Below are 26,949 nucleotides of genomic sequence, written 5' to 3' on the forward strand. Positions count from 1 at the left end.
TTTTATCACAATATTTTGGATGGAATTCAGGAATACTTTTTAAGTATCAAAGAATGGAAATAATATCCAGTATTTCTTGAGATTGAGTAAAAGCTAAACGTTGCACTAATAAAAGTACTCTTATTATGCTGGAGACTCAATTATCTTAAATAATGACAAAGTTCAGAACTTTCTGTGAAGGTGAAAAGAAAGAATCTCAGGTCAAAAGTTTAGTATCCTACCTTTGACCATGCCTTGCCATGTCAATGGCTCGCCGTACCGGGACGGGTGATCTTCCCTCTGTGACGCTAAGCACCTCCATTGACTTCCTCTCTGGTCGCCGCTTCCCATGACGGCTAAGAATTGGTGAGTCCGCACGCTTCCTGGGAGGGTCTGCTGAGCACAAGTCCGATTTCAGTAATTCATTGAAGTAAACCCTCACCTTTCCCATGAGTACTTTGTAATTCATTGTTTTGTCACACCCCGGCCTGATGACAGTAATGCACTTTACTTTAGAGTAAGCCAATCCTCCATAAAGCGTCTCCAGTTGGTCATGAATGCTGCCGCTTGCCTCTTGACTGATATTTGTAAGCGGGAGCACATAGCCCATCTGGCATCCCTTCACTGGCTCTCTATACATTTTAGAGTTATTTTCAAGATCCTATTATTTATTAATAATATTAATAATATTAGTAGTATTATTATTAATAATAATAATAATAATAATAGTATTATTAATAACAACAACAAAAACAACAACAACAACAATAATAATAATAATAATAATAATAATAATAATAATAATAATAATAATAATAATAATAATAATAATACATTTTAAACGCCTTTCAAAGCTCTTAAGGACACTTTACAGTCACAGACAAGCATAAGTACTATAATAAATAAAATACAATCACAAATAGAATGCAATAAATAAAATACAATTATAATTAGAAACAAGAGAGAGAGCTAAACAGAAAATGCAATTTTAAATAGGTGGGTTTTGAAATGGGACTTGAAGGTGGAAGAGAATCAATGTTACGAATGTTAGGAGGAAGTGAGTTCCAAAGTTTGGGGGCAGCGCAGCTGAAGGCTCTGTCAGCCGTCGTTCTGAGACAGGCAGGGGGGGGGGGGGCACACAAAGGTGGAGGGGGGAAGAGGATCTGAGGGAACGAGAGGGAATAGAAATTTGAAGCAGGTCAGATAAGTATGGGGGGGGCAAGGTTATGGATCGCTTTAAATGTATAAAGAAGAATTTTAAAGTTGATTCTATATTTGACCGGGAGCCAGTGGAGCTCTTGGAGGACGGGGGTGATGTGGTGAAAGGATGAGGTTCTGGTGATGATCCGGGCTGAAGAATTCTGGATAAGTTGAAGTTTGTGGAGAAGTTCCTGAGGGACGCCAAAGAGAAGTGAATTGCAATATGCAATCCGGGAGGTGACAAGACTATGAACGAGGATAGCAGTGGTGTGAGGAGTGAGAGACGGGCGAAGACGATTGATATTGCATCGGTGGACCGGGTTCAGTTATTTAGATGGGAGTGGAAAGATAGTGCGCTGTCAAGAATGACACCTAGGCTTTTCACCTGATGGGAGGGAGAAACGGTGAAATTGTCAATAGTGAGAGAGAAACTGTTAGCTTTGCTCAAGGTGGATTTGGTACCAACGAGGAGAATTTCAGTTTTTTTCACTGTTAAGTTTGAGGAAGTTATGGGTAAACCAGGATTTAATTTCAGAGAGGCAGAGTGAAAGGGAAGAAGATGGAAGAGAGGCGCCGCGTTTGCTGGAGAGACACAGCTGGGTGGCATCCGCAAAGCAATTAAATTGTTTACCAAATTTGCGGAGAATATTGCCAAGGGGAAGAGGGTAGGTGATAAAGAGGAGCGGCCCCAGGACAGAGCTTTGGGGCACACCAGAAGAAACAGGAGAGGACTGTGAAGTGAAGGAGGTAATTTGAATGAACTGAGATTGGCCAGAAAGATAAGAGTGGAAGCAGCGTAGGAGCGTGTACGTGATCCCGATGGAGGAAAGTGGTAGAGTGCTTATGCACATTAGTAAACATACTATGTTATTTCATGCTTAGATTAGTAAACATATTATGTTATTCCATGTTTAGCTTAGTACATATTATGTTATTGCATGTTTAGTTTAGTCTACATGGATTTATGAAGCTTATTAGTTGAATAGTTGTGAAAGCAGAATGTAACAACTATCAACTTTCAGTCTAAATGTTCTCCCAACACTTGTCCGTAGCTGATTGGACAACAGATCACTGCTGTGTGACTTCCAATACAGTAAGACCTCAACTTACGAACTTAATTGGTTCCCAGACAGAGTGTATAAGGCGAAAAGTGTGTATCACAAAAAAAAAATCCCATCAGAAACCATTAAAATGGGAATAATCCGTTCCCATGTTTCCATAAAATATACTTTTCAACTAAATAAGCCTTAAAACTATCCACAACATTGGATTGGATTGGATTGGATTTGCCTTTATTAGTCTCGCAGTGGAGAAATTTACATTTCACAGCAGCAAAGTTATGAAAGAAATGAAAGTAGAAAAGCAAAACACAGGAGCTGCTGGAAAGGCAGCCACTCTCGCGGCGCCGTCTTGAAGTCAAAAGAACAAAAAATACCTAAATAACAAATAACATGACAACACAAAGACACTGAGAGACATTCATTCTTAAGCACTTTCTGTACCCTCTTTGTTACATAAAGCAGTTCCAGATGAAAGAGGAGAGGATCAAAGCGTCTCTTCACCAGTGGATCAGGGACATCATGGTGGAATGTGCACGTTGACTACAAGCTAAATGTTGAAACATACCTTATTCTATGTATAATAAATGTGCTATTGTGTTGTATAATGAAAGAAATACACTGCATTGTATCATAAAGTCACTTTATTTGCATTTGTGAAGGTCATTGATGGCTTAATGGAATGGCGTTGAAGGTCGAAGGTCAAACGGAATTGCTGTTTGGAAAGAGGCACATTACATGAGGACTTTAATTAAAGAAATAAACTGCTGTAAAATAAATTTTTATTTACCTTTTTGATGGTCGTTGATGGCTTATGGAAGGAGAGTCACCTTCCATAAGGACTGTTGGTAACTTAACCTCTGGTGCTGTTCGGTCTTGTGCTTCCGCCGAAGATAACTCCGCCAGCCGTGGTGGGTGTGTATTATGAAAATAGTGCTTATTATAAGGTTGTCCCGATCAGATTGGCGACCAACGGGTAGCAACGTCAGCCCTGCCTGCAGCCTCGCAGGTGCTGGTCGTTTTAATCACTGACACTTAAAAGGACACCCGGCACGACCATCCAGTGTCGGTTCATTTTTTTGTTGCATGCTTTGTATGCATTGTGTATGCAGTGCATGTGTTTGTTTAACCTTGGTGGACTTTTACACTTGATTTTCTTTTGATACTTTGTATTTTTTCCGTTCAGATGATTTTGATGTTTTACATCAGAATCAGAATCATCTTTATTGCCAAGTATATGTAGAACACACAAGGAATTTGTTTCCGGTAGAACACGCTGCACTAGTATCGTCGTAAAAAAAACTGCTAAGTGGCACTATACAGTTCAATTTTGGCTACTGTTCAAAGACTTCAGTTCAAAGAGTTAATGGCTTGGGGGAAGAAGCTGTTTAAATGTCTGCTGGATTTGGTGCGCATGGATCGGTAGCGCCTGCCTGAGGGGAGTAGCTGGAAAAGGTGGTGGGCAGGGTGCGGAGGGTCCAGTAGGATTTTCCGCGCCCTAGTTTGGATTCTTGCAGTGTGCAAGTCCTCGAGAGTGGGTAGGGCGGTGCCAATGATTTTTTCCGCCTTCCTAACTCTCCGTTGAAGTCGGATTTTGTCCATTTTTGTGGCGGCCCCGAACCAAACGGTGATGGAAGAACACAGGATGGATTCGATGACAGCCGTGTAGAAATGTTATGACAGCAGTGTAGAAATGTTAACATTTTGTTCCTCCTGACCTTTATTTTAATACAATTTGTCAAACAACCTCCTGCTCACTCCTGCCTGCTTTTTGGGATCCGCACCCGCCATCAACACCTTGCAAAACGTGACAATTATGTCACATCCAATCGCGTCACACCTTGTGCGCCATATAAATGCTCACCCATTCAATCTCTCTCTCTCTCTCTCTCTCTCTCTCTCTCTCTCTCTCTCTCTCTCTCTCTCTCTCTCTCTCTCTCTCTCTCTCTCTCTCTCTCTCTCCATGCTTCCTCCTTAGCTGACACCGCAATGTCTCTGCTGTCATCAAGATTAAACTAACTTATTCTGTCCCACACTGTCTTCCTGCTGATTTAACCATTCACTGCCATCAACGCCCCAAGAATCAATGAACCAGGGACGAACGTTCAAAATAAACCCATTAGTTTTGCATTTGACTGAAAATATCATACTGCGTGTTTTGGGTATTTTGGATGATATAAAACATTTTTTCTGATGTTTGTTCGGAAACAAAAAAAGTGGTGTCGGTTGTTCTTTAAGGTATACATTCTCCAGAAAAGAGAAAATGACTATTTGCATCAATGAATCAAAGTCATCCTGTCCAGCCATGTCCAATTGTGCTTGTCTTCAGTCAGGTTCGACTGGAGTCCCACAGAGCTGACTTTATATTACATGACAGATTGGTTGCTGAATGAAGCCAGTCACAGAGCAAGCAAAGTGTTTATCACATTCATTATTGACGCATGTGGACAATTTAAGGAACAAAGATGACGTTTTTCGAATGTTGGTAAGAAACTACACTTTGGGGATTATGAGTGTTATCATCAAATTGTGAGTATAGTTTTGCTTTTTTGAATGTTGCTGTGCCGATGACCATTTTGTGTTTGGGAGCCTTTTACTGAGTGATTTGCTGGTTCTGTAGCCAAAAAGGGACATACGTCTTCTTGTGCCAGTCCCAAGCTAAATACAGAGGGTTGTGTCAGTAAGGGCATCCGACGTAAAGGCTTGGCCAAAACAAACATGTGAATCAAACCTCTGAAGATGGAGGTCACTCATCCGCTGTGGCGACCCCTTGACGGGAAAAGTCGAAAGGAAAAGAAGAATAAGCCTACCATGCATGTTGTTGGAATGTGGGAGGAAACGGAGAACCCAGATTAAACCCATGTAGGTCCTTTTATAGACCTTACCATTAAATGGTAAAATGTAAACATCTCAGGCATAGATTTATACAGATGACAGGAAGAAATTCCAAGATCATTCGGAATTGAAACAGGTCTTCTATGCGCCATAAACATTGTGTTTGTGTTTCCGTTTGGAATGCGACATACCAATCTCATTCCGGGGAGGAAGGTTCTGATCCTCGTGGCTTGGATATCTTTCTTTGCGGTCCAGGAGTAGGATATATCATCTTTTCCTGATTGTCGCTAAAGAGTGAGGGAAGGCAAAGAGCAAAGTGCATGCAGGTATGAGATAGTACTATGTGTATTCAAGTGGAGGGATGAAGTGAGGCATGAAGTGAGGCATGTGGATGAAGTGAGGCATGTGGAAAACTCCAAGTTTCACTTTTTCCAAAAGATTCCTCAAGTTGTCATCATCAAAAGGCAAAGCTCCCTGGTGATTAAAAGTGGACAACTAAAATTAACAAAGCATTGCATGTCCTGTCATTAATTTCACTCTTGGTGAAGAGGGGGATGTGTGACCACGACCGCCAGACCCTATTTTTTACATTTTAATTCAATGTCTAGCACAGGGTTGGGCAAATGTTTTGACTCGCGGGCCGCAATGGGTTCTAAAAATTGACAGAGGGGTCGGGCCAGGAGCATTTGGAGGGAGTGTTTGGGCGGGAAATACTAAACCTAAAGCATTAAAGGCAAACCGACGCCTCCGGACAAGTTATGACATAACTTGTCTGGACATTTTACAAATTATGGACATAACTGTTATGTCCATAATTTGTAAAATCACTTCAAATAACTTCAACTGAGCGTATTTTACAAAGATTCCACAGCATATAACTATAGTTTATGTTTTAAGACTCGCGCTGAATCTTCAGGAAGTCCTGTTTTTGAGTTGGTGACGATTCCTGACATGACGTCACGCCTGGAATTCCCCTGACCGAGAAAGCGCCACACAATGCATTTTGCGGTACTTTGTTTGGTCTGAAAACTTCGTGTTGAACCGTGTTGATGGTGAAAATAGAAGGAAAACACATAAATAACGCAATAGTGAATCGTTGTGTGTTGCACCAAGACAACTATTTGATATTCGCTGACACAAATTCCCAGCTGACAAATCAGCCCATTTCCAACGGAGCTTGGTTGTTTTGATTGTCGAGCAAGGCAAGACGTCTTGGCGTGACATCACGAACAAGGGGGTGGGACCTTCTGAAACTGGCCATTTCCGGATTCATTTTGAAGTAATTTTTATTGGTGTCTTTCATTTGACTAAAAATGTCTGCCTGCGTGTTTTAGGTATTTCAGATGCTATAAAACGTTTTTCTGATGTCAGTAGGAAACAAAGAAAATGGTGTCGGTTGTCCTTTAAATGTAGTGTGTACAAGCCTCATAGCACAGTAAGTACACTACAACCCAATTTATTCACTGTCTTTCAAATGTGAAAAATATCCCTGATCTGTTAATAAATTTGTCTCAAGGAATATGCAACATATGGCGTTTACATACTATTTCGCAGATACTGGGAGGAGGAAATGGAAATAGATTAAAATAACATATGCAATGTGATTGATCAAGATTGCGTCTGTTTTTAATAAGTTTCAATCGAAGGTGCAAAGTCAAAGAAATCAACATTTATCGAAAAATGGAATCACTTTCAACATTCAAAACATATTATTACACAATGAAATATTCAAGCTCAATCATATCTCCTTGTGTTAAATTCCGCAAAATCATGGATGGATTGTCTTGACCGCGCGCTCTACTAACTCTTCACGGACGCTCTCGCCTTCACGCGCAAACAGTACACGTGTACCGTCGCCAAGCACACAGACATAGGCTACCTGCAGTTGAAATTTGCATACTCAGCACGGCAGCCAATCAGAAGCGTCACACGACGAGCCGTACCACGTCCATGTCCATGTCCATGTCCATGTCAGGCCGAGTCCCGTTCCCATGAGCCCACCGCCTTTTTTTTATTGGACAGGAAATGGTTGCCGTCTCCACCTTATTCCCTGGCGAGTTGGGCCATTTGGGAGACTGTTGGGACTTCTGGAAGCAGTCCTTTAGAGGGGGGGGGGGGTACTGTCACGATCTGGTTGACGACCAACGGGTGCTGGTCGTTCCAATCAGTGGCAGTTAAAAGGACTCCCGGCACAACCATTCTGTGTCGGGTCATTGCATTGTATGTTTTTGCTGCACCCTGTCAGGTATGTTTCATCTTGGCAGATTTTTTATTCATGATTTTCATTGATACTTTGTACTTTTCTGTTCGGATGTGACGTTGATGTTTTAGATTTTGTTCCTGCTGACTTTATTTTAATACAAGTTGTCAAATACAACATCCTGCTCCCTCCTGCCTGCTTTTTTTGGATCCACAACCACCATCACCACCTTGCGAACTGTGAGAACCGGAAGACATTTTTATCAACGTTTTCTTCTAAGAGTGCCCTCTAGAGTCAACACCTGGTTCATGAAATACCTTTTAATGTTCTTATTTAAAATGATGTAATATTTTATATGGTTCATTAGTTACATGTATAGTAGTATTAAGGTTTAGTTGTCAGCAAAATTGCACCTTCGGCGTGGACGCTATGGAAGACGGCGACGAGGACGTTTACCAGTGAGACGCCATGTCCAAGTGCGACACGGTCCTGGGGGATTGAGCCCGGAGACGGACTCTATCTACGGCAAGACGGCGCTCGGCGGCGGCAGGAAGACACGTAGCAAACCTCCTTCCTGCTTTTTTTGTGTTTGCTGGTCTTTATCTATTACCTATATTTGAGCCAGGAAACATTAGCTATCTAGCTGGCTAGCTATATATTCGCTGTCTAGCTATCTATTAGCTAGCTAGCTTTCTATCTTTTTGAGTTAACTAGCTATCTATTAGCTATATAGCTGGCTACCTATTTCAGTCAGGAAACATATTAGCTATCTAGCTAGCTAGCGATATATTAGCTGTCTATCTATCTATTAGCTAACTAGCTAGCTTTCTATCTTTTTGAGTTAACTAGCCATCTATTAGCTATAGAGCTGGCTAGCTTTTTGAGTCCGGAAATATATTAGCTATCTAGCTAGCTAGCTAGCTATTATCTGTCTCGCTAGCTATTAGCTGTCTAGCTAGCATTCTATGTTTTTGAGTTATTCTGGGTTGAGTGAATTGGCTGCCGCTGCTCACCCACATACAAACTTATCCTGTGACTGTGAAGTGATCTTAACAGATTTGAAAGGCTCTTATAAATGAAATGTATTATTATTATTATTATTATTATTATTATTATTATTATTATTATTATTATTATAAGGAGGTGTCACCAATAAGGTGCTCATGGTATCAGGTGGGCTACAAAGACGTGGCACGTGATCCCCTTGTAAAAGTAACTTAACAGGGATGGAACATCGCAATTTTCCTGTCATACTGTAGAGATAATCTTTTTGAAAATATGATTGCAAATAATTTAAGAAATAACGTACAATCATGAAAATTACATTTGTTATTTTAGAAGGGTGTATCAAATGGGTAACTCCCGGTTTCAAAAAGGTGGTCAGTTTACAACGGACCGGTCTCATTTCCATCCTGTGCCTGGTTTCAAAAAGGTGGTCAGTTTAAAACATGAAAACAAAGTGAGCCAAAAATGTTATGATTGATATATAAATAAAATAAGAGTAGCATTAAGTATATTTCCTCAGGGAAAATATTTTGAGGCTAGAAAAAAAATGGAATAAAGTGAACACCAAAAGAATGCAACAGTGACGTAAGAGTAGCTGCAGGAGGTTGGCGCTACTATTGTTGCATAAAAGACAACACACAGAAAGAAGGTAAAGGAGAGAGCACTGATAACCTCTGGGCAGGCGTAATGCGGTGATCTGTAAAAGAGGCACAGAGGGAATGATGCTGAAGAGGACACAAAGGGGCCCCCGATATCACACATCATACCCACTCAAAGGCAACACTGCCAACAGCCAACATACCGAAGAAGAAATGACTAAAGATAACACGATCTTCTAGCTGAGAGGGGTTGAACAAACCCTTTCTTGATATTATACAGTTAACAACCGATTTACGACGAGTTACGAGTTACGACAACGACCGCCAGCCTTTTTTTTAAATTCTACGGCTGCCACCGCTACAGCCAGCAACGCGACAGAGACATAGGTCTGTGCACGATGATTTATTCTGCTACAACACAAAGCACTGGTCCCAAAAAGAGGACCAGGGAAATAATAAAAAATAAAGAATACCAAAAACGACGAGTGGGGGGGCAATGGGAACCCCGACAATGGCGAGAAGCAATTCGCACACGGTGGTGCAGAAATTGAATAATCCCAAAAGGATTACGGGATGTGAGGGGTGATCTCGGACCGAGCACAGAAGACAAAGTCCAGGGTAATACAAAGTACAAATACAAGTTGACAGCGTCCAGTTTTCGTAACCGCTGTCTTGAAGGAAGCGGGGAGGCATGGCCCCGCCCCAGCTGTCAATCCGAACGTGACAATATCGAGCAAGTAGGATGTTTATTTGACGGAGCAGCATTGCACAAAATGCCGATACAAAATAACTGTTTCGTAACAAATGCATACGACACTTTTCTCCAGCATGACATATTTATAAATAAACTGTCAACATTTTGGTATATAATAGTATTCAATAGAAAACGAACAAATAGAAAAAAAACAACAGATTGACATCGTATACTATCCTGTTGGATAGGAGATGCCAGCGTGTCGTCATTTGTTATGATCATGTGATCCTCGCGTCAGCCATTTTGAATGATTTTCGATTTACGGCTGTTTGACTTACGACGGTTTTGTCGGAACGGAACCCGGTCGTAACTCGGATGTTACTTGTGTAACATTGGGAGCCATTTAAAAAAAAAAAACTAAATATGATATTACTTCATGATAATCAATAACATAATAAAATATGACTGCTGGTTTGAGTTACATTGCAAGACAAAGATATTGAACGTTCCTTACATAAAAATAAATACAATATACTCCAGTGATACCTTGGGTTACGAACTTAATTGGTTCCCAGACAGAGTGTGTCAGGCAAAAAGTGTGTATCCCACAAATGAATTTCCCATAGGAAACCATTAAAATGAGAATAATGCTTTCCCAGGTCCCCATAAAACACAATGTTCTACTTTATAACTTTCTAAGCCTTAAAATTACACAAAATATACCTCATTTTATGTATGAGAAATGTGCTATGGTCTTATAATTAAATATTTACCCGAAGACTGGGGGCGGGGAATAGAGGACAAAAAAAGTCCTCAGCCATTTTCTTTTTGGAGAACGGGCTCGTTCGCGAACGACACATCACTCATCGTGGCGCTCCGTGTGTATCCTGAAAAATAGTACATAGCCAAGGTAAAATTTTAAAAAAATTAAAGGAAAACCGACGCCTGCGGACAAGTTGTGTCCTTAATTTATAAAATCGCTTCAAATGACTTCTACTGAACGTATTTTACAAAGATTCCACCGGATATAGCTATATTTTACATTTTAAGACTTGCGCTGAATATTCAGGAAGTCTTGTTTTTGAGTTGGTGACGATTCCTGACGTCACGTCATGGAGGGAACGCCCTTGACTGAGAAAGAGACAATGCATTTTGCGTTACATTGTTTGTTTGATCCGTGTTGATGGCGAAATTAGAAGGAAAACAAATAAATAACGAGATGGTGAATTGTTGTGTGTTGCACCAAGACAACTATTTGATTTTCCCTGACACAAATTCCCAACAGACAGATCAGCCCCTTTCCAATGGAACTTTGACGCCATCGTCTGCATTCATTGAGTCATTATCGAGTCATCATTGAGTCATTATTTTGACATTTGTGCAAAGACTTTTATTGAGACACTGTCAGTCTCAACTCAAGATACAATAACTCGTTCACTGCCAGACGTGCAAAAATGTGTCCACTACAGTGCCAGGGTTTTTGCCATTGTCACTCGAATTCCAGGACGCAAATAATATTGAGTTTTGGGACTACATAAACATTCAATGCAGCGTAATAAATCTTAGACTTTATTCTTAGACTCTCATCAGAAAAAAAGAGTTAATTCCTAAATTATATGGGTCTGGAGTTATATGAGCTTGAAATGCAATACATACTTGTACATACAGTATTGGTTTATATAGCGCTTTAGCAACAGCTGAAAGTGGAACAAAGCACTAACGTGGAAAAAAGGGAAATGCTTCCCCCCTTGTGGAAGGGAAAAAAACATTGCCAGAGGCCATTGCCAGAGTCTATGGTCAGCGTTTTATCGGCACCCAAACAAGAAAAACAAAACCCTGACAGATTTGGGAATGGCACTCTATGTCATATTTTCAATTCCTGAATAAATTTGTGAATGACAGTCTTCTTCTTTTCCTTTCGGCTTTTCCCTTCAAGGGGGTCGCCACCGCAAATCCGTGTCCTCCATCTTTAGAGGTTTGTTTTGGCCAAGCTTGTATGTCGGATGCCCTTCCTGACACAACCCTTTGTATTTATCCGGGCCTGGGACCGGCACAAGAAGACATATGTCCCTTTGTGGCTACAGAACAAGCAAATCGTTCAGTAAAAGGCTCCCAAACACAAAATGGTAATCAGCACAGCAACATTCAAAAAAGCAAAAACTATACTCACCATTTGATGACAATGCTCTGATCTTACTGTGAAATCGGCATCTCTTTCCTTACATTAAATCACAAACAGAACTACAGTCCTTTAAGATGCTTTATCTTCCAGTCACTGTATTTGAGAATGTGAAATGCACATTGGCGAATGACAGTGAATGAGATAAATGCAGGCAGCGGGTTTCCTTTTTATCTGCTCTGGTGGGTCCCGGCTCTAGGGTTGGGGGGAGCCTCAGGAAATCACCTGCCTAGCTACCTATTTGCTATCTTGCTAGCTAGCTATTAGCTATCGGGATATATATTAGCTGTGTCCTTGCGGGTTTTAAGGGGCGCTTGTAGATTATTATTATTATTATTATTATTATTATTATTATTATTATTATTATTATTATTATTATTATTATTATTATTGGTGGGAAGGCCTGGAGAAGAAAAGGCTCAGCTGGAAGGATCTCTGGGAAATGGAGGCAAGCAACATCAGCTTCATCATCAGAGCTATCAATGACGTGCTCCCATCTCCAAAAAAACTCCACCAATGGTATGGCGAAGATCCAACCTGTGACCTCTGTCGAACGCCAGGAACTCTCAAACACATCCTGACCGGTTGTAAGACCAGCCTCACACAAGGCCGCTACACCTGGAGGCACAACCAGGTCCTAAAAAGTTTGGCAGTTGTCCTTGAGAGCAAGAGGAATACCATCAACTCCTTGCCAATGCGAGCCACCATGTCCAGCACAGCACCATTGACCTTCATCCCAGAGGGACAGGAAAAGCCCAACCATCCTACTGACAAACAAGAAGTTGGACAGCTATCCGGGGCTCGCGATTGGGAGATGCGGGTTGACATTGGCCAGCAATTGGTTTTCCCAGCGGAGATTGCAGCCACCACCCTCAGACCAGACTTGGTGCTCTGGTCCTCGTACTCAAGGCTGTCGCAGAACTCACAGTCCCGTGGGAAAACTCTGTTGAAGAGGCCTATGAGCGCAAGAAGCTGCGCTACACAGAACTCGCAGTGGATGCGCAACAGCGGGGATGGAAAACCAAGGTATATCCAATTGAAGTTGGATGCAGAGGGTTTGTGGCTTCCTCCACCATCAGGCTGCTAAAAGACCTGGGTATCCATGGACAGGCTCTGCGGCACACAGTTAGGTCACTCTCTGAAGCAGCAGAAAGAAGCAGCCACTGGCTCTGGATGAAGAGGAAGGACCCTTGTTGGGCTCATAGGTCAGCAACCTAAGACCCCCCCCTCTACCAGCTTCTGAACATCTGATTGGGCATGGGACACAAGCGTAGGCGTGATCAACCTGTCGCTGGCCACCATCAATGAGGGTGTCTAGTGATTAAAAGGCCGAAACACCCAATGATTCTTTGGCACACTACTGACGATGTGTCCCAAATTCAAAACCTCCCATCCCTGAGGCACAGCTCCAACATCACGTCCATTGGTTCATGATTCGCTTCTCTCTATCTCTTTCTATCTCTCTTTCTCTCTCTCTCTCTCTCCCCTATCTCTCCTCTATCTCTCTCTATCTTTACTATCTCTATCTCTCTATATCTCTATCTCTCTATCTCTCTCTCGCTCTCTCTCTCTCTATTTCTATCTCTCTATATATATCTATATCTCTCTATCTCTATCTCTCTAGCTCTCTCTCTCTCTCTTTCTCTCTCTCTATCTATCCCTCTATCTATCTCTATCTATCTCTCTCTCTATCTCTCTTTATCTCTATCTCTCTCTCTATCTCTCTCTTTCTCTTTCTCTAAATATATCTCCCTATCTCTCTCTATCTCTATCTCTACCTCTACCCTCTCTATCTCTCGACCTCTCTCTATCTCTACCTTTACGTCTAAATCTTTATCTCTCTCTATCTCTCTATCTCTATTTATCTCTATATCTATTTCTATCTCTCTCTCTCTATCTCTATCTCTATCTCTATCTCTCTCTATCTCTACTTACCTCTCTACCTACCTCTCGATCTCTCTATCTCTCTACCTATATCTCTACCTCTACCTCTACCCTCTCTATCTCTCTACCTCTCTCTATCTATACCTCAACCTCTATCTCTATCTCTAGATCTCTATCCCTAGATCTCTATCTCTAGATCTCTCTCTCTCTCTCTCTCTCTCTCTCTCTCTCTCTCTCTCTCTCTCTCTCTATCTATCTTTCTTTCTCTCTCTATCTATCTTTACATCTCTCTCTATATCTGTCTCACTACTGACGATGGCACACTACAGACGATGTGCTGCTGTGAAATGTAAATTTCTCCACTGTGAGACTAATAAAGGCATATCCAATCCAATCCAATCCAATCTACGATGTCCCAAATTCACAACCTCCCATTCCTGAGGCACAGCTCCCACACCACTCTCAACATCAAGGCTAATCTCATGTGAGGACCATCCATTGGCACAAATGGACAGAATAACATCACGTCCAGTGTTTCATGATTCTTAGCGATTGATCACACACAATTTCAAAGTACATCACTGACATGGATTCACTTCATCTGGGAAAGTATGTGACAGGTTAAAAAGTACCTTATTTAATATTTTGGTGACAGGTAAAGCAGATCGCAAATGGTAAACATCTAAAATGTTTATTTAAACAAGGAACGCCTGCTTCGTTTAGTGTTTCGTGTCGTACCGATTTACATTGTTGGACAGGAAGTTGTGCGCATAACGTTTGTATTGCCCATGGGCCTTCGAAGTAAACCACGGTTTAGTCAAGACGTACATCACCGCTTGTCTTGTGGTTTTTTTTCTGAATCCCACAATACTGTATCCCCCTTACCATAGTGGAGAGCACAACAAGTACACCTAACAGCGTCAAAAATGTCTGGATGCTTCCGTCCATCTTTGTGCATCACGTTTTAAACATATATCATGGATGCGAATGGATTTCAAACGCTAGTCGGCATGATGACCATTGAAAAAAATCAGGGCCAATTGGCGATGAGGGCTAAAAATGTCTTTGCACATAAATTGTTGACCTCAAGAATAATAATAATAATAATAATAATAATAATAATAATAATAATAATAATAATAATAATAATAATAATAATCAGAGCATTGTTATCAAATGGTGAGTATAGTTTGGCTTTTTTTGATTGTTGTTGTGCTGATGACCATTTTGTGTTTGGGAGCCTTTTACTGAGCCAGTTGCTTGTTCTGTAGCCACAAAGGGACATAAGTCTTCTTGTGCCGGTCCCAAGCCCGGATAAATACAGAGGGTTGTGTCAGGTAGGGCATCCGACGTAAAAGCTTGGCCAAAACAAACATGTGTATCATACCTCTGTAGATGGAGGTTACTGATTCGCTGTGGCGACCCCTTGAAGGGAAAAACCGAAAGGAAAAGAAGAAGAAGATCCATTCCTTTTCAAATCTGTTTATCCTCACGAGGGTCACAGGTATTCTGGAGCCAATATGAGCTGCCTTTCGGCATTTGCCAGCCATTTGTAGGGCCTCCATATACAAACAAACATTTCTGCTCACAATCACAAGCTCGCAACAATTTAGAATGTTCCAGTGTGAAGCTTGCCGTTCTCTTCCACATCGTCTTCTTCCAAATTTGGACTTGACAGCTTGATGGAAAAGTGGAAGCAGAGCTGTTTGAGTTGACCCCCAAAAAAAAGAAAAGTGAAACACGATGATGTCGAGAAGTCCACCATCTTTGTGATTGACCATTTTGGTGGCTTTTCATTTTTTGTGATGGTGGAAGACAGCTCACTTGTTTATTTGCGCTCATCCTGGCAATTTTCTAATCTATCCAATAGCTATCTACCTAGCTGGCTGTCTATTAGATATCTAGCTCGCTGGCTATCTAGCTCACTATCTTTTAACGATATTGTTAGCTAACTATTCGATATCTATGAGTTAGCTTTGAGTGAACTGCCGCTGCTCACCCAGAGAAAAACTTATCCAGTGACTGTAAAGTGACCTTGAGAGTTTTGAAAGGCTCTTGAAATGAAATGTATTATTATTATTATTATTATTATTATTATTATTATTATTATTATTATTATTATTATTATTATTATTATTATTATTATTATTATTATTATTATTATTATTGGCGGCCCGGTAGTCGAGTGGTTAGCACACTGGCTTCACAGTGCAGAGGACGCCGGTTCGCGTCCCGGTCCGGCCTCCCTGTGTGGAGTTTGCATGTTCTCCCCGGACCCGCGTGGGTTTTCTCCGGGTCCTCCGGTTTCCTCCCACACTCTAAAAACATGCATGGCAGGCAGATTGACCACTCCAAATTGTCCCTAGGTGTGAGTGTGAGAGTGACTGTTGTATGTCTTTGTGTGCCCTGCGATTGGCTGGCAACCAATTCAGGGTGTCCCCCGCCTCGTGCCCGAAGACAGCTGAGATAGGCTCCAGCAACCCCCGCGACCCTAATGAGGAATAAGCGGTACGGAAAATGAGATTATTATTATTAATATTATTAACCTGTTAAGCATGTTTTTTTTTTTTAATATGAGCGTAAACCAGAAGACCTGTAAAGAACTCAGGCAGGCTGGGTAACCGGAAATGAAGCCTGCACCTCTGCAGTGTGAGGCAGATATGCAAACAAGTCCAGTACCCACTCTCATTTAATTATTTGTATATTTAAAGGATATTTAAAGGATTGTGGACTCTTCCAATAATAGCGTTTAAGGATAAAGCGGATTCAGAAAACAGATGGAAATTTTCAACGAAGTCAATAGTTCAACAAAAAAAAAATCATGAAAAATATGTTTTTTTGAAGGTAAACATGAAGACTGTCCTTGCCAGCATCTTACCTTTATAAATATTATCTTTATCCCTTTATACTCAACAGTATGGTATGTGCAATGCACTTTGTTTAGCATCTAACCGTAAATAAAAATGTAATTCAAACTTGATCAAAACCTTGGAAATATTTAAAAAAAGGATGTGCCTTTCTTTAGTTATTTTAAACACTCACCCACAGCTTGTCTCCAGCAGACTCTCCCCGACCTGCAGAGACGCCATGCCAAAGTCTGCTATCCGAATATTGTTCTTCTCATCTAATAACAAATTCTCTGGCTTTAAGTCTCGGTGGCTGGATGAGAGGATGCAAAAGACAAAAAAGGGTTACAAAAGTCAAACCCATTAAAATTGCTCAAGTACAAAGTACCTGCAAAGAGGCAAGATTTTGCACTTTAAACTTATCCTTGAGTATTTCCACTACCTCGACGAAACTATACTTTTTGGTTTTCTACTTCTTTCATAATTTTTCTTGCTGTAGTTTAAGAAAGTTTCCATTGTGAGTCAAATAAATGTTTTCTTATCTTTTCTCGTTTGAGTACCTTTACATGTGAACCGAGTATATTCAACAACATCAATGTTTTTCATTGTATCATAACAAATATTGAATTTATTCAGAATCTAACAAAAACAACGTAGCCACAAGGGGGCACAAGCCAGTGTCTTATTGTGCCGGTCCCAAGCCCGGATAAATACAGAGGGTTGTGTCAGGAAGGGCATCCGACGTAAAAAAAAAAAAAAAATTGCCAAAACAAATATGCGAATCAAACCTATGAATCCCATACCGGATCGGTCGAGGCCCGGGTTAACAATGGCCGCCATTGGCACTGTTGACCTTCAGGGTGCCAGTGGAAAATGGACTACCACCCTTTCTTTTCCTTTGGTAACTGTCGTGTCGTCAGTCTAATCCTTGTTCGCTTACCTCCCCAGATAAATCTGGTGATCAGTTTGTCCCATTCCACAAATTGTTTTTGTGGTATGGGTATTGGTAGCGACTGGTAGAGATAGCAACCTTGAAAGAATATTCATTTTCACTATTTCAATCCTGGATCTTAAATCTAGGATGGGTGTTGACGATCTCCCCACGTCTGCCTTAATGACTTGGTTAATCTTTGTATAGTTTGATTCAAACAGTTTGTCTATGTGCTTTGTGATGTACACGCCGAGATACTTTACTCTTTCAGCATCCCACCTTAATTTGTAATTTCCCTTAATTGACTTTGATGGAGTGTAATTTAGTGCTAGGATTTGTGTTTTAGTCACATTCAGTCTATATCCAGAGTAGTGTTCATATTCTTCTCGTTGTTGCATCAGTATCGGGAGGCTATCTTCCGGTTGTGTCAAATATATTATCCGATCATCAGCAAACAGGCTGAGTTTATGTTCTGAGTTTCTCCTCTCCACACCCTTGATATTGTGGTTCTGTCTGATTGCTTGGGCTAGGGGTTCATTGAAGATATTGAATAATGTTGGTGAGAGGCAACATCCTTGTCTTGTCGATCTTTCTAGTATTATTCGGTCTGTCAGGCTGCCATTCACTTTCACTCTTGCAGTTGGCCCATTATATAGTGTTTCTATATTTCTAATTGAATCTTTGTTAAAGCCGAATTTACCCATGACTTTGCATAGATAGGCCCAGCGGTCACTATCAAATGCCTTTTCTGCATCCGTGCTCACCAACATTGCACTTGTTCCCGCCTTGTGGATCGCCTCCACCATGTGTATAGTTTTTCTTATATTATCCTAGGCCTGTCTATTTTTAATGAAACCTGTCTGTTCTCTATTGATAATATCGGGCATGACTGTCTCATATCTTTTTGACATAATCGAAGTATATATTTTATAGTCCACATTAAGTATGGATATTGGTCTGAAGCTCCTGCATGACTCTTTATTTTTACGCTCTTTTGGTATTATAGAGACGATTGCCTCTTTCCATGTTGGGGGAATTTTACCCTCCTTCATGGTATATCTGAGTGAAGATAACAAAAGTGGGCCTTGTTCTTGTCTAAATATCTTGTAGAACTCTGAGGGGAATCCATCACTACCCGCAGCTTTACCATTTTTTGTTCCATTGATCGCCACCTCCAATTCTTTTTCCGTTATCTCAGAGTTAAAGAATTCATTGTCTTCTTCCCTTATCAATGGTAATTTCACACCATCCAAGAATTTGGCAATTCTCTCCTCATCTGCCGCCTTCGGTTGTGTATATACAGTTTTATAATATTGCTCAAATGATTATCCTATTTCCTTTGGTTCTTTTAATATTGTATTGGTTTTGGGGCACCGAATCTTGTGTATTGTGTTTAGCGCTTGTTGTGTCCTCAACCTTCTTGACAGTATTTTATTTGCTTTGAGTCCTCCTTCATAGTAAATCTCTTTTACAAAACGTGCTCTTTTTTCCACTTCTGTTAATAACATTCGATTTATTTCCCTTTTGGTCTCTGTCTTCTTTGTGAATATCTCTGTATTATTTGTTGTTTTGCGTTGGTCTTCTAGTTCTTTCAATTGTCTTGTTAAGGTTTTATATAATTTTTCTCTTGTCTTTTTACGATGTATTGCATGTGCTATACATTTCCCTTTTTTTACTGCTTTCAGCGCATCCCACACCATATTTGGATTCACTTCTCCATTGTCATTGTCTTCCTTACATTTGATTATATCCCCTTTAGTTCCTGTACTAGTTCCTTGTCATTCAATAACGCTGTGTTAAATCCAAGTTGTGTTTTTCCTTCTCCTGTTCAATTTCACTCTCATATAAACGGCACTGTGGTCTGATAAATCTGTGACACCAATTCTACATTCTTCCACTCTGTGTTTGTCTTTGATCTTCATGACAAAATAGTCTATTCTAGCATAGATTGCGTGTGGATGGGAGTAATGTGTGTAATCTCTATGCAACGTGTGTGAGTCCCTCCATACATCTATTATCCCGAGTTGTTTTATTTGTGTGTTAATGTAATTGGTTATGTGTAATCTAGATTTCTTTGTGCTTGTTGTATGTAAGTCATGGTTGAGCACCACGTTGAAGTCTCCTCCACATATCACGATCCATATACCATTTAGAGTGCAGAGTGCTAATCTGACACTTATATTAAGTGAAAACATGAAAATTCAGCCTGTTTACATGATCATCACAGTTCACATGATCATCACAGCTAAACAGAAGGCTGAATCTTCATGTTTTCACTTGTATAAGTGTCAGATTAGCACCCTGCATCCTAAATAAACACACATTTTGTCATAAAACTTAAAACCATGAAGAAAACATTTACATCAGAAAACGGCTGAATCTTCATGTTTTTCACTTGTATAAGTGTCAGATTAGCACTCTGCCGCCTAAATACACACAAATTTCATCATAAAACTTAGAACCATGAAGAAAACATTTACTTCAGAAAAAGTGTTTCTCTTGCTCTGAAAATGCGTTTAAGGCAATAAAAAGTTCACATGATCATCACAGCTAAACAGAAGGCTATATATTCATGTTTTCACTTGTATAAGTGTTATATTAGCACTCTGCAGCCTAAATACACACACATTTTATTATAAAACATAAAACCATGAAGAAAACATTTACTTCAGAAAACATGTTTCTCTTGCTCTGAAAATGCGTTTAAGGCAATAAAAAGTTCATATGATCCTAACAGCTAAAGAAAGGCTGAATCTTCATGTTTTCACTTGTACAAGTGTCAAATTAGAACTCTGCAGCCTAAATATATCAACATAAAAGTTAAAACCATGCAAGAAAACCTTTTGTTTAGAAAATGTGTTTATCTTGCTCTGAAAATGCGTTTAAGGCAATAAAAAGTTCATATGATCCTCACAGCTAAACAAAAGGCTGAATCCTCCTGTTTTTACTTGTATAAGTCTCATATTAGCACTCTGCAGCGTAAATCAGACAATCAGAAAACCTTTATTCGTCCCACAATGGGGAAATTTGCAAAATTCAGATTAGCACTCAGATTAGCCGAATAGACACTAATTTCATCATAAAATTTAAAACCACGAAGAAATTATTTTGTTCAGAAAACGTGTTCTAAAATGCGTTTAAGGCAATAAAAAGTTCATATGATCATCACAGCTAAACAAAAGGCTGAAACTTCATGTTTTCACCTGTATAAGTGTCAGATTAGTGTGACAGGTTGTAAAGTAAAGTGAAGGGCAGCCCGGTAGTCGAGTGGTTAGCACACCGGCTTCACAGTGCAGAGGTCTCCGGTTCGCATCCCGGTCCGGCCTCCATGTGTGGAGTTTGCATGTTCTCCCCGGACCTGCGTGGGTTTTCTCCGGGTCCTCTGGTGTCCTGACACAATCCGAAAACATGCATGACATGCAGATTGACCACTCCAAATTGTCCCTAGGTGTGAGTGTGAGAGTGACTGTTGTATGTCTTTGTGTGCCCTGCGATTGGCTGGCAACCAATTCGGGGTGTCCCCCGCCTCGTGCCCGAAGAAAGCTGAGATAGGCTCCAGCAACCCCCGCGACCCTAATGAGGAATAAGCGGTACGGAAAATGAGATGAGAGATGAGATGAGGTTGTAAAGTATCTTATTTCATATTTTTGTTACATTTGCGTAGTTATATTGGTTTACAAATGATATATATCGAATATGTTTATTTAAACAAGGAATGCCTGCTTCGGTTAGTGTTTCGTGTCGGACCGATTTAGATCGTTGGACAGGAAATTGTTGTGCGCATAGGTTTGCATTACATCTGGGCATTCGAAGTAAACCACTGTTGAGTCAAGACGTATCACATTGCTTGTCTTGTGGTTTTTTTCTGGATCCCACAACACCGTATCTCCCTTACCATAGTGGAGAGCGCAACATTTTCGAGGCACCACTGGGATATTTGCGTTCGAGTGTTGTCTACTCGCCGTGGGTAGAAGCTCGCGCCGAATGTCCCCAAATTAACCCAGTCGGAGTGGCGTCGCCGTTTACTGTTTTTTTTTTTTTTTTCTACATGTGCTCTGGTTGCATCTCTCTGCGTACATCCACCACTAGAGGGCACTGGAAGACTATGAAGTGAATCCGGCCAGTTGAACTGCGTGTACCTTCTCGAAAATGGAGTGAGAGGAATTACAGTTGGACATCAAAGGCAAATTATTTGGACTGAATTTTCAACAGTTGTCAGAGTTATGTGCTGAAATCCAAATATCTGGACTGAAAAGAGAGCAATTTAGAGGAAAGACTTGAGGCCAACTAATTAATATTGTGTCAAACTACATTGAAAGAGCTGAATTAGAGCTAGAAGAAGGAGGAATGTCAGATTCGCTACGTGTAAAGGACTTGATTGAAAGTATAAAAGATTTTGAACTAGGAATACCCAAACCAAGTGAAAAAGGTGAAGATGCAGTGCGGAGGAGAAGCATAGTGCCCCCAGACACTGCCCCCTGGCGCAAAGATTTCAATATATCTGGACAAATAGGTGAGCTTGGACAAAAAGATAAACTCACATTTCCTAATTTGGTGAGACAGATAGAAAGTGGGCTCAGTAAAGGCTACCAGGGGGATGAGATCATCGATGCTGCTGTTCGTGCCATAACACCAGGTCTGCAGTTGAGAAGCTACCTCAAAGGGAAAGAAAGCCTCACCCTACCTTCTTTACAAAGGATTCTCCGATCTCTCTATCAGGGGAGAGGAGCCACTGAATTGTACAAGCAGCTCTCATTGGTAGTGCAGTCTAATAAAGAGACCCCGCAGACCTTTCTACTCCGTGCAAAGGATCTTCGTCAAAGGATTATTTTTGCATCTCAAGAGGCTGAATCAGGTTTGAAGTATGATCCTACATTGGTCCAGAGTTTATTCCTGCACACAGTTCTGACAGGGTTACAGAGTGACAATGTAAATAGTGACAAACTTTCCTCCTGCTAACCACCACATCAGATGAAGTACTGTTAGAAAAATTCCACATAGAATGTGCAAATGAAAAGGAGAGACAGGAAAAAAAGAAAAATGCTGCTGCACAGGTGACAACAGTGAACACTGTCCAGTTAGATGACACACCAGCCCCTATTGGGAAGAAGACAGTCTTAAAGCAGAATACTGTTACTGTGCCGAATGAACTCCTTTCAGAGATCAAAGAGATGATGTCAGAGATAATGCTTTTAAAGGGGCTGCGGGCAGAAGTGTCCCAGATCAAAGAGATTATTCAGAAATAAACAGCCACTTCTCAGCCCACCAGCGGAGGACCTGAACAGGTCGTCTTCACTCCACCTTCACCATATCAGGTAGATCCACCAGCCAGGCACTACTACACCCAACACTCCCCATCAGCTCTTCAGCAGTAACACCCAACACCAGGTCCCAGGACGATGAGGGGGGTAGCCGTTCGCCCCTCAGCAGTACTACATGCCCCGTCGCCCTCAGCCCAGGTGTTATTCTTGTATTCAGTCAGGTGAAGAATATTGTCAGCACTGTTTTAAATGTGGAAGTAGTGAACATTTCAGGGCAGGCTGCAAAGCACAGAACTCAGCCAGTAACCATGCTTTAAACTAGAAAGGGTTACCCCAGTGGGACATGGTGTGACCACAGAGACAGATAGGTCCCAGTGTTACAGTGGTGCTATGAAAATGGAATGTAAGCCCCACACATGTGGCCCCGTTCAGAAGAGACATAAGCAGTCATTTTTTCGAGCGTACAGATAAGAAACAGTGTGGCAAATTACCTTCGATCATGGAGTTAGTGGGAAATAAATGTCTTATTCTGTGCTTTTTGGGTAACAAAAGGGTTGAAGCACTCTGGGACTCGGGGTCCCAGGTGTGTGCTGTAGATGAGTTATGGAAAAAATGAACTTACCTGACGTGTCATTGAAAAATGTGAATGAGCTTATTGACCCTGATAATACTCTCAATATTGTGGCAGCTAATGGAACGGATATGCCTTATGTAGGATCGCTTGAGATACCATTTAAACTTGGTGCGAATGATCCAGGGCTACTTGTACCAGTTTTAGAACTAAAAGGTGACCAGCAACAGTGTCCTATCATAGGGTTTATTGTAATTGAGCGTCTTGTGTTAGATAGCCTCTCTAATGAGACACAAACAGGGGATACAGAAAAGCTCTTGAAATCGGTTAGACTAGCTAATCCCCACCTTAAGCGCAATGAAGCTGCCACTTTCATAAAAGCAGTTAGTGTGGGACAAGCGCATGAGTACCGTGTAAAAACAACAAATGAGAGATTCACTATAGGCATAGCTCACTTCTTATTCCATGCAAAGTACAGGCTAAGCCCTTTAAGGAAGATGTTAGTAAGTAAAGATGGCGCCCCCTTGTGTGGCTGCCTCCACAGCAGCTCTTTCCCTTTCTTGTCTACTTTTTCACTTCTTTACTTTTCCGTTTTTGTTTTGCCTAATCTCGTTCCATAAACCTACGGAGAGGAGATGGGCATCTTTTCTTTTGCTCATCGCCGTTATTTTTTACTTTTTCATGGCTCCTGTGAACGGGGAATCCACGCGCACGAGGAATCCCATTGTTTACAGTCGAGACCAGCTACTAGCGTGGCGGGCTAATAGCGGACTAGCGGCCGCCGCACCAGACATCCCCGATGAACTGAAGAGGAGGAAACAAGGATGTCGGGCCGGGAAAGATCGCCGCAAAAGAACGAGGAAATACCGACACGTTCTCCCATCCGTCATCATGGGGAACGTGAGATCGCTCCCAAATAAAATGGACGAGCTGGCGGCGCTAACGCGACATCAGAGGGAGTACCGGGAAGCCAGCTTGCTACTCGTCACGGAGATATGGCTTTCGGCAATCACTCCGGACGCCCACGCAGAGTTGGAGGGCTTCCAACTCGTACGAGCGGACAGAAATGAAGGCAGCGGTAAGCAGAAAGGAGGGGGGATTGCTGTATTTGTGAATGACAAATGGTGCAATCCTGGGCACATCACGGTGAAGGAAAAACTTTGCACTCGGGACATCGAGCTGCTAGCCGTTAGCCTCCGGCCGCATTACCTGCCACAGGAATTCTCACACGTCATAGCCGTGACGACGTACATTCCCCCTACGGCAAATGGCGGCGCTGCCTCCGATGCCCTCATATCTGTTGTAAACAAGCTGCAAACCCTGTCCCCCAACGCCTTGTTTATCATCTCAGGGGACTTCAATCACATTTCCCTGAAATTCTCCCTCCCAACATTCACACAGTATGTAACTTGTGCCACCAGAGACAATAACATATTGGACCTATTTTATTCAAACGCCAAGGATGCATACAAACCGTCCCCCCCCCCCCCCCTCTCGGAAGAGCAGACCACAATATGGTTTATCTCCAGCCTGTGTACAAACCCCTTGTGCAGAGGCAACCAGCTGTGACCCGCACGATCAAAAGATGGTCCACAGAAGCTGAAGAAGCTCTGCGGGACTGTTTTGATTCAACCAGGTGGGAGCTCTTTACTGATATTCATGGGGAAGACATTGACTCACTCACCAACACCATCACAGACTACATTAACTTTTGTGAACAAAACACCGTACCCACCAGGACTGTGCGGTGTTTTGCCAACAACAAACCATGGATTAATCCTGACATAAAAGTCCTCCTGAAGGAGAAGAAAAGGGCTTTTGTGTCGGGCAACAGAGAGGAACTGAAGGCCGTGCAGATCCAACTGAGGAGGAAGATCAGAGAGGGGAAGAAGGCCTACAGGATGAAAATGGAGGAGCAGCTGCAAGCCAGCAATGTCGCTGGTGTCTGGAAGGGCCTGAAAAACATCTCAGGCCACAAAAGCCCAGTGACATTGAACGAAAAAGACAAGGATTGGGCAGATGAACTCAACCGCTTTTTCAATCGGTTTGACAAGACGCCAGCCGCCCCCGGCCCACCGTCAACTTCACCTGTAGCTGCACCTGCACCAACTCTCACTGTGGCCTTACCCTCCCTGCCCCCTCTCACGACCAGCTTTCCACAACCAACATCTGCCCTCCCAACCGTTGCCACACCCTCAGCCGCCACTCTGCCTCCTGGTTCCTGCCTGTCTGTCACAACTGCGCAGGTGAGGAACCAACTGAGGAGGATGCAGGTGAGGAAGGCAGCAGGTCCGGATGACATCAGTTCCCGACTCCTCAAGACCTGCTCCGACCAGCTGTGTGACATTGTCCAGCACTTGTTCAACCTGAGCCTGAAGCTGGGCAGAGTCCCACAGCTGTGGAAAACGTCATGCCTGGTCCCAGTGCCCAAGATTGCCAACCCCAAAGAGCTCAACAGCTACAGACCGGTGGCGCTGACGTCTCACCTGATTAAGACGCTGGAGAGACTCGTCCTCGCCCACCTGCGACCGCTGGCAAGCTCATCGCTGGACCCGCTGCAGTTTGCCTACCAGCCCAGCATCGGTGTGGAGGATGCCATTATCTACCTCCTCCATACGGCGTTGCTACACCTGGAGAATGCTGGGAGCACGGTGAGGATCACATTCTTCGATTTCTCCAGTGCCTTCAACACCATCCAGCCAAGTCTACGGGGGGACAAGCTGCAGCATGCCGGAGTCGACCATCACCTCACATCCTGGATTACAGATTACCTCACAAACAGGCCACAGTACGTGAGAGTAAAGAACTGTGAGTCGGGCAGGCTTCTCTGCAGCACCGGAGCGCCGCAGGGAACAGTCCTGGCTCCATTCCTCTTCACCCTCTACACCTCGGACTTCAACTACAACACCCCAACCTGCCACCTTCAGAAGTTCTCTGACGACTCAGCTATTGTCGGCCTCATTACAGAGGGAGACGATAGGGAGTACAGGGGACTGACAAAGGACTTTGTGGACTGGTGCCAGCAGAATCACCTCCAGATCAACACCGGCAAAACCAAGGAGCTGGTGGTGGATTTCTGCAGGAAACAATCGTCACCTGCACCATTGAACATCCAGAGTTCGGACATTGAGAGTTCTGTCGTGGGCTGCTCGCTGGACTCTCTAGAGGAGGTGGGCAACAGACGGACGCTAGCTAAACTAAAAGCTATGACAGACAGCCCCTCCCACCCCCTCCTGCCCATCCTGACAGCTCTGGGTAGCTCCTTTAGCCAGAGACTATTACACCCGCGCTGCAAGAAGGAGAGGTACCGCCGCTCGTTCCTACCGACTGCTGTCAGGCTTCACAATTCCCAATGATCACATGTGAAAAAAAAAAAAAAAAAAAAAACTGGACACTTGTAAATATGGGTTGTTGCAATATATCTAAATGCATTTCTTGATTCTGCACTATGTACAGTCTTGTTTATAGAACGGTTTTTGCACATCTACATTTGCACAGTATACAGTTGACATTTTTATTTTGTTATGCTTAGAATATCTTGTTTTCTATCCTTTCACTCCCACCCCAACCCCATCCCTCTTCAATTGCTGCTGTGGACTGCAAATTTCCCCATTGCGGGACGAATAAAGGTATTCTGATTCTGATTCTGATTCTGGTTACATTGGTTTTTGAGCCAAGTGAAAACCCACAGTGGCCAGATGGCCTCG

The 26,949-nt window shown here is 42.2% G+C and overlaps 1 pseudogene across 1 annotated transcript in view; it reads right to left on the reverse strand.

Annotated features, from left to right (window-relative positions):
• Window positions 1-7,042, reverse strand: part of LOC148886015 (serine/threonine-protein kinase BRSK2-like) — a 134,606-nt pseudogene extending 127,564 nt beyond the window's left edge. The window contains exons 1-4 of the transcript XR_016118121.1: window positions 7,016-7,042; window positions 5,413-5,546; window positions 5,264-5,337; window positions 222-372 (exon numbers count right to left, since the gene is read on the reverse strand). The product of XR_016118121.1 is annotated as a serine/threonine-protein kinase BRSK2-like (transcript). The remainder of the gene's footprint in view (window positions 1-221; window positions 373-5,263; window positions 5,338-5,412; window positions 5,547-7,015) is intronic.
• Between the last annotated feature and the right edge of the window lie 19,907 nt (window positions 7,043-26,949).

This window comes from Hippocampus bargibanti, linkage group LG17 (genome assembly GCF_051943395.1).
Source record: "Hippocampus bargibanti isolate YZ-2025 linkage group LG17, ASM5194339v1, whole genome shotgun sequence".
In the NCBI taxonomy this organism is placed as follows: domain Eukaryota; kingdom Metazoa; phylum Chordata; class Actinopteri; order Syngnathiformes; family Syngnathidae; genus Hippocampus; species Hippocampus bargibanti.